Raw genomic sequence first — 8,917 nt, 5'->3', positions numbered from 1 at the left:
TTCACTTGTCTATTTATGTATTATTTTGGCATTCAGGGTCCTCCATAGTTTCCGGTTGCCTTGCATTTAGGCATATTTCCTAACTCTTAAAGTAGACTATAGCAAAGCCTATTGGCTGTGTACTATTAGAAAAAAAAGGGTTCTTTGGGTTTCTATATAGAACCTTTTGGTTCTTTGGATGAGATTAAAGAACCCTTTACAAAAAAATATTCTACATACGTGTAGCTCAGTTGGTAGAGCATGGCGTTTGCAATGCCAGGGTTGTGGGTTCGATTCCCACGGGGGGCCAGTATGAAAATGTATGCACTCACTAACGGTAAGTCACTCTGGATAAGAGCATCTGCTAAATGACTAAAATGTAAATGTATAGCCAGTGAAGGCAAAGAACCATGAGGGTTCTATCCCTACCCCAGAGTGTAATGTGGATTTTAGAAAACAAACGCTTACCCAGTCACATCAAACTCTGAAATGACAGCTAACATTCCCTTTTCATTTGTTTCAGCTGTTTTGCATTGACATTTATATGCATATTAATGATGCTGCTGCATGATTTCGCCTGGTCAGAAGAATGGCTAGCTGGCGTCTGACACCGTTAGCTCTCTATGGCAGGGCGAAGATCGATTTCATATTTTGCCACATTGTTGCTGAGGTCTGAGTGGCAAACACCAAGGTTCATACAAACCTGTGCTGTTGAAAACTAAATGCTAGCTAGAAGCAAGAGGAAATAATGTGCTTCATAAAAGATTAAAAATTAGATTAAAAAAGGGGTTCTACATAGAACCTTTTGGTCAAATTAAAATGTAACTGCCATTCCGATTCAAAAACCAACTGCTATTCCAGTGGTGGTTGAACCAACTTGCAAGTAGCCTACCAATAAGCACGCTATTTTTCAGCATATTAAGGTAAACAGAGTTGATTATTTAATAAAAATATATGAAGCCAAAGTCATATGATAAACTACAGTTTAAACGTTATTAGAATTTGTGCATGTTTGTATGCCAGCTAGCTAAATAGCTAGCTAGCTAACAGCTAGCTAGACAGAAAAGGCTATTTTAATTCACCAGTTTACAAGCTAGCCAGACAACTCTTTCAAATAAACATAACATTTTTATTATGGGATATGCCAAATAGAGCTACAGACTGACATTGGCAAATAGCTAATTGTTACTTTTATTTCAGTGTGGAATCAATTGAGGGGATTATGTTTCATCAAGCCATTAGAAGACTGCTGTTGCTGACTGAGAGGAGATATGTATAAATGATTTATAATAAATTATGTATAATAAGTCTTGGTGATTCAATAGCCTAGGTAATTATTACATGACATTTAACACACTATCTCTATGTCTTGCACAGTCTGGCAGTAACCCAGAACTATCAGAGGCAGAGGATCTCTCTTTCGGCTGCTGCTGACAACTGCGTGTAAGTAGTTCTTCTACATCATAATAATTATACTGTATGTCTGCATAGCATTTTGTCTTCATTTTGGCAGATTAACTCATGCTTATTTTAAAAGATTCACTCATGTTTTTGCTCCTTTTTTCTTCTTCTCTGGAACCAGTCAGGCAACTGTACTGGCGGTAGGCTGCCCAGCGGCTAAGGAGTTGGACCTCTGGCCATAAGGTGGCTGGTTCAAATCCCGGGACGAAAAAATGGGTGGAATTGATCTGACAACAATTGGACCCTTGACCAAGTCCCTTAACCCCACAACATGCTCTCCATCCAGGGGCACTGCACTGCAGCTTGAACCTGTGATTGTCTCAACTGTATGTGTGAGGTCTGCTGTTTGGGGGGGTTGAGAACGGAGCAGAAGCCACATTTTTGTTGTTCGCTGTAACTAATGGAATAGTTATATTGTAAAGAATTCAGTGTTGATGTGGGGCATCATTCAAATAAAGAGATGCCTCCCTGGGCCAGCAGTGCACATTTCCAAACTATGTTTGCATATAATGACAATACATTTAAAAAAAACTATGCTTGTATTCATTATTTAATTGTTTATTAAATTATATTCTTAGCAATTCATAAATGGCACCATGCAGGGTTCTATATGGAATACTTGTGGTTCAGCGAAGAAGAACCTCAAGGGTTCTTATCAAAGAACCCTATAAAATGGTTCTATATAGAACTTTTAGTGGTTCCATATATGAAGCAAGCGATCAAACCCTTTTTGGTTCTATAAGGAACCTTTTTTTCTAAAAGTGTAGGTCAAACTTTTGCAAAGTATGTCAGCCTTATGCTAACAGCAGATAAGACTTGACAAACCATGAAATAGCTTCATGTCCATCCATACAAAAGATAGCCTATCTATGTCCGCAGTGCTTGCCTTTTGAAAATCCATGTGTCATCATCCATCTTATCATCTATCCAGTCTAGAGATACTGGCTCAGGTGAAGGAAATACGCAATTGATATAAAATAGAATATATCCACGACAGTCAGACATGTTCCCTGTCTAAGCAGCGGGTGCGCTTTGTAACAAGTGAATCAGATATCAAAGGCGTGGGGGAAGAGATGGGAAGACGTGTCTCACTGCATATCTGACAGGAATCAGACGGCTTTGTTAAGCTCTGGCTCCCCTCTGAACTGACGGACGTCCATCTAACAGGCTACCAAATATACACAGCAGCAGCAGTTTTCTGTCAGTATTCAGCCCGGCGTTCGCATGAATACCAGCTCATGGTATGATGTGCTTGAGCCAGGCGTGCGTCACTGGCGGGAATGTCAGAGAGACCTGGGAAACAGCGGGTCATCTCGACAAAGGGCTACATTGAAATGCGTTTAAAGCCTGCTGTGCCGAGTGCAGAATGCTTTGAGTGCCGAATGCTTCGAAGTCGCCATGTATTTTTATACAAAGACACTTACAAAAAACTATTAGCTATCATCTCAATACTTATGTTCTCAAAGTAGGTATCTCGTTCACCAGACACTTCCACCTATGCACAATTAGCCTGGGGACAAGGTAGGCTACTTGTGGATATTGAAAAGAGCCCCCAGGTGCACGAGCATTGTGAGAAGCAGCCCTTTCTCAGTAATGTGTTTTCTAACCTGCAGGGGGCAGAGTGCAGGCCTTGGGCTGGTGGCTGGTGCTGGTGCTGGCCAAAGACTTCCTGCGAGGAGGACTCCCACCAATCAGGTCTGAGTGGTGGACCCTGGCCACTGTAGGGGACTGGGGGATGCTGGGTAGTGTCCGGGACTTGGCCAATAGAGGCTTCTGCAGCTTCCTCTCCAAAGACCTGGTGGTGTGACAAATCAATAACAGGTCATCAGAAATATAACAATACAATAATATGGTCTTTCAGCAGATACTCTTATAGTCACTTAGATTAATAGATACTGTATGGAGTAGCAGGTAGCCTTGAGGTTAGACTGTGGGCCAGTAACTCAAAGGTAGCTGATTTAAATCCCGAAGCCAACGAGGTGAAACATTTGTCATTGTGCCCTGAGCAAGTGTTCAACCAACAAGATTTTAGCTAGCTACAGTGGGGGAAAAAAGTATTTAGTTGCCACCAATTGTGCAAGTTCTCCCACTTAAAAAGATGAGAGAGGCCTGTAATTTTCATCATACGTACACGTCAACTATGACAGACAAATTGAGATTTTTTTTCTCCAGAAATTCACATTGTAGGATTTTTTATGAATTTATTTGCAAATTATGGTGGAAAATAAGTATTTGGTCACCTACAAACAAGCAAGATTTCTGGCTTTCACAGACCTGTAACTTCTTCTTTAAGAGGCTCCTCTGTCCTCCAATCGTTACCTGTATTAATGGCACCTGTTTGAACTTGTTATCAGTATAAAAGACACCTGTCCACAACCTCAAACAGTCACACTCCAAACTCCACTATGGCCAAGACCAAAGAGCAGTCAAAGGACACCAGAAACAAAATTGTAGACCTGCACCAGGCTGGGAAGACTGAATCTGCAATAGGTAAGCAGCTTGGTTTGAAGAAATCAACTGTGGGAGCAATTATTAGGAAATGGAAGACATACAAGACCACTGATAATCTCCCTCGATCTGGGGCTCCACGCAAGATTTCACCCCGTGGGGTCAAAATGATCACAAGAACGGTGAGCAAAAATCCCAGAACCACATGGGGGGACCTAGTGAATGACCTGCAGAGAGCTGGGACCAAAGTAACAAAGCCTACCATCAGTAACACACTACGCCGCCAGGGACTCAAATCCTGCAGTGCCAGACGTGTCCCCCTGCTTAAGCCAGTACATGTCCAGGCCCGTCTGAAGATTGCTAGAGTGCATTTGGATGATCCAGAAGAGGATTGGGAGAATGTCATATGGTCAGATGAAACCAAAATAGAACTTTTTGGTAAAAACTCAACTCGTCGTGTTTGGAGGACAAAGAATGCTGAGTTGCATCCAAAGAACACCATACCTACTGTGAAGCATGGGGGGTGGAAACATCATGCTTTGGGGCTGTTTTTCTGCAAAGGGACCAGGACGACTGATCCGTGTAAAGGAAAGAATGAATGGGGCCATGTATCGTGAGATTTTGAGTGAAAACCTCCTTCCATCAGCAAGGGCATTGAAGATGAAACGTGGCTGGGTCTTTCAGCATGACAATGATCCCAAACACACCGCTCGGCAACGAAGGAGTGGCTTCGTAAGAAGCATTTCAAGGTCCTGGAGTGGCCTAGCCAGTCTCCAGATCTCAACCCCATAGAAAATCTTTGGAGGGAGTTGAAAGTCCGTGTTGCCCAGCGACAGCCCCAAAACATCACTGCTCTAGAGGAGATCTGCATGGAGGAATGGGCCAAAATACCAGCAACAGTGTGTGAAAACCTTGTGAAGACTTACAGAAAACGTTTGACCTGTGTCATTGCCAACAAAGGGTATATAACAAAGTATTGAGAAACTTTTTGTTATTGACCAAATACTTATTTTCCACCATAATTTGCAAATAAATTCATAAAAAATCCTACAATGTGATTTTCTGGATTTTTTTTTCTCATTTTGTCTGTCATAGTTGACGTGTACCTATGATGACAATTACAGGCCTCTCTCATCTTTTTAAGTGGGAGAACTTGCCCAATTGGTGGCTGACTAAATACTTTTTTTCCCCACTGTATGTTTTTATCTCAATATCAAATAATTTCTTGGTAACAATTAAAGTCCCAATGCAGCAGTTAAAATAAACATATTTTGCTAGGACTATCTAGGAGTGGATTGAGTTGGGAGGGGAAAACTGAAAACTAGCTGTTATTGGCAGATCTTTCTTATTGGTCTATTAACTAATTGGTGATATCACCAGGCAGGCCAAAATGTCACCAGGCAGGCCAAAACTCCATCCCACCAAAACAGGCTGATATTTCAGGTTGTCTTTTCAAACAGCTCTAACACTCATTTTCACAATTTCAGAGTATTATTCCAACCTCATAGTGTGGAAATATACACTGAGCAAAGATATAAAACGTAACAATTTCTATGATTTTACTGAGTTACAGTTCATATAAGGAAATCAGTCAATTTAAATGAATTAATTAGGTCTTAATCTATGGATTTCAAATGACTGGGAATACAGATATGCATTTCTTGGTCACAGATAAAGTTGATGTCAGAAGTTTACATATACACCTTAGCCAAATACATTTAAACTCAATTATTCACAATTCCTGACATTTAATCCTAGTACAAATTCCCTGTTTTAGGTCAGTTAGGATCACCACTTTATTTTAAGAATGTGAAATGTCAGAATAATTATAGAGAGAATGATTGATTTCAGCTTTTAGTTCTTTCATCACATTCCCAGTGGATCAGAAGTTTACATACACTCAATTAGTATTTGGTAGCATTGCCTTTAAATTGTTTAACTTGGGTCAAACGTTTCGGGTAGCCTTCCACAAGCTTCCCACGATACGTTGGATGAATTTTGGCCCATTATTCCTGACAGAGCTGGTGTAACTTAGTCAGGTTTGTAGGCCTCCTTGCTCGCACACGCTTTCTCAGTTATGCCCACACATTTTCTATACGATTGAAGTCAGGGCTTTGTGATGGCCACTCCAATATCTTGACTTTGCTGTCCTTAAGCCATTTTGCCACAACTTTGGAAGCATGCTTGGGGTCATTGTCCATTTGGAAGACACATTTGTGACCAAGCTTTAACTTCCTGACTGATGTCTTGGGATGTTGCTTCAATATATCCACATCATTTTTCTTCCTCATGATGCCATCTATTTTGTGAAGTGCACCAGTCCCTCCTGCAGCAAAGCACCCCCACAGCATGATGCTGCCACCCCCGTGCTTCACGGTTGGGATGGTGTTCTTCGGCTTGCAAATACCCCCTTTTTCCTCCAAACATAACGATGGTCATTATGGCCAAACAGTTCTATTTTTGTTTCATCAGACCAGAATAAATTTCTCCAAAAAGTACGATCTTTGTCTCCATGTGCAGTTGCAAATCGTAGTCTGGCTTTTTATGGCGGTTTTGGAGCAGAGGCTTCTTCCTTGCTGAGCGGCCTTTCAGGTTATGTCGATATAGGACTTGTTTTAATGTGGATATAGATACTTTTGTACCTGTTTCCTCCAGCATCTTCACAAGGTCCTTTGCTGTTGTTCTGGGATTGATTTGCACTTTTCGCACCAAAGTACGTTCATCTCTAGGAGACAGAACGCGTCTCCTTCCTGAGCGGTATGATGGCTGCGTGGTCCCATGGTGTCTATACTTGCGTACTATTGTTTGTACAGATGAACGTGGTACCTTCAGGCGTTTTGGAAATTGCTCCCAAGGATGAACCAGACTTGTGGAGGTCTACAATTCTTTTTCTGAGGTCTTGGCTGATTTATTTTCATTTTCCCATGATGTCAAGCAAAGAGGCATTGAGATTGAAGGTAGGCCTTGAAATACATCCTGAGGTACACCTCCAATTGACTCAAATGATGTCAATTAGCCTATCAGAAGCTTCTAAAGCCATGACATCATTTTCTGGAATTTTCCAAGCTGTTTAAAGGCACAGTCAACGTAGTGTATGTAAACTTCTGACGCACTGGAATTGTGATACAGTGAATTATAAGTTAAATAATCTGTCTGTAAACAATTGTTGGAAACATTTCTTGTGCCATGCACAAAGTAGATGTCCTAACCGACTTGCCAAAACGATAGCTTGTTAAGAAGAAATTTGTGGAGTGGTTGAAAAATTATTTTAATCAGAATAATCTCCTCTTTCTAATTATATAAGGTTGGGCAGCGTACTCTGCTGTCATTGATCGCTAGACCAGAAACAGATGTTTCTGGTTACACAGATGTAAGAACACTTGACACCATCGAGGTGCAGATGTTTACTTTCTACACAAGTTATTTTTCCGTTTCGTCCTAAGAACAAATTGTAGTGGTAAAAAAAAAGGGAGACATTTTTTGGAGCCATTTAGGGAACATTTTATTCTTCATTTCAATTAATTTGCTATGGCCTCACACAACTGTTCCAGCTCAGCCAACGTTCTTTGGCAGTTTTTCAGCCTTGGGTGAATTTTTACTTGTTCTATTGTCCAGCTTATCAGGAGTAGAGGAGGTTAGCAAGCTAGCATTAGCTTTAGCTAACTAGCAAGTGAACTATCAAAATATTTAACGAAAGTTGAGGTCAAAAACGAAAGAAACTTCCCCAGAGTCAGATGAACTTGTACAATTTGTGCAGAATTCCAGTTTGAAGGAAGTTGCTAACTAGCGCAAGCGCAATTGCTAACTAGCATTAGTGCAATGACTGGAATTCTATGGTATCTGCTAGCATTCTAGTTAGCATTGGTTCATGAAATTACCTCTAACTTTCCTCATACTGGACGCAGAGACAAAAATACATAGTATCCCGAAGTATCCCTTTAAGCTATGCTGATTTAGCAACATGTCCAATCGGACATAAATAAATAGCTAACAGGCTGAAATTACATTTCTGTGACTCACTAGCTAATATTAGCTTGCAAACTCAGTGACTGCTGCCAGGGCTCTTCTTCTTCGGTATAATGGCAGTCTGCAAACAAACGTTTAAGATGCATGCCGCCACCTAATCTGCTGGAGTGTGTGATCAATCATGGTTTGCCTCATTCTGTACAACTAAGAAAAAATATTTCAACAAATAAATCCCTACTTACTTATAACAAACACTTCCCCAAACCCTCCCAAACCCCCTCAACCCCATCCAACCTCTTCAAACATTCCCTCTATCATGCTGAGACTATACATCTTTAGGATTTTTCTGCATTTCAAAAATCATTTCGCCAGTAACATCTGTTACCCCAAACAACTGTTGCCGTATCCACAATAATCTTCAACCTGGCATTTCTGCTTTCCACAATCCGAGTTGTGTTGATAACCTTTCCAATGAAATATATGACGTCAATTGTATTTACTATCAAAGTATCCTTTGACACAGCACAGTTATGGGAGCAAGATTTCTGAACAGGCCTAGAAACCATGTCTGGACTAGTAGAAGTTCGGGACTAGTAGAAATTCTGACAGTAGGTTGGTCCACTTACTACTGGATCAGCCATCGTAGCTTCATCAGTCCACCTAGCAGTTCCACCAATTTGTCTTTCATCCTCTACATATAAGACATCTATATCTTTCGGCCTCTCTTGCCTCTCTCTGCACCTGGCATCCACCAAATGCTGCACTGTGTTCCCCCCCACAATTACAACATTTACCCTTCCCACGGTCACCTACTGCGGATTTGGAAAGTATTCAGACCCCTTGATTTTTTCCACATTTTGTTACATTACAGCATTATTCTAAATTGATTAAATCGTTTTTTTCCCCACAATCTACACACAATTCCCCATAATTACAAAGCAAAAACACGTTTCTAGAAATGTTTGCAAATTATTATTATTTAAAAAAATATAAATACATTTAAATAAGTATTCAGACCCTTTACTCAGTACTTTGTTGAAGCACCTTTGGCAGTGATTACAGC

At 40.7% G+C, this 8,917-nt stretch overlaps 1 long non-coding RNA gene across 1 annotated transcript; it reads left to right on the top strand.

Annotated features, from left to right (window-relative positions):
- Positions 1 to 814: 814 nt before the first annotated feature.
- Positions 815 to 1,917, top strand: LOC121547940. The gene is made up of 4 exons (XR_005996578.1): positions 815 to 902; positions 1,180 to 1,252; positions 1,357 to 1,422; positions 1,562 to 1,917. It is a non-coding gene; the product is annotated as an uncharacterized LOC121547940 (long non-coding RNA).
- Positions 1,918 to 8,917: the final 7,000 nt, after the last annotated feature.

Source organism: Coregonus clupeaformis, chromosome 31 (assembly GCF_020615455.1).
Source record: "Coregonus clupeaformis isolate EN_2021a chromosome 31, ASM2061545v1, whole genome shotgun sequence".
Taxonomy (NCBI): Eukaryota; Metazoa; Chordata; class Actinopteri; order Salmoniformes; family Salmonidae; genus Coregonus; species Coregonus clupeaformis.
The sequence above is the reverse complement of the archived record's forward strand: the minus strand, read 5'-3'. Positions and strand labels throughout refer to the sequence as shown.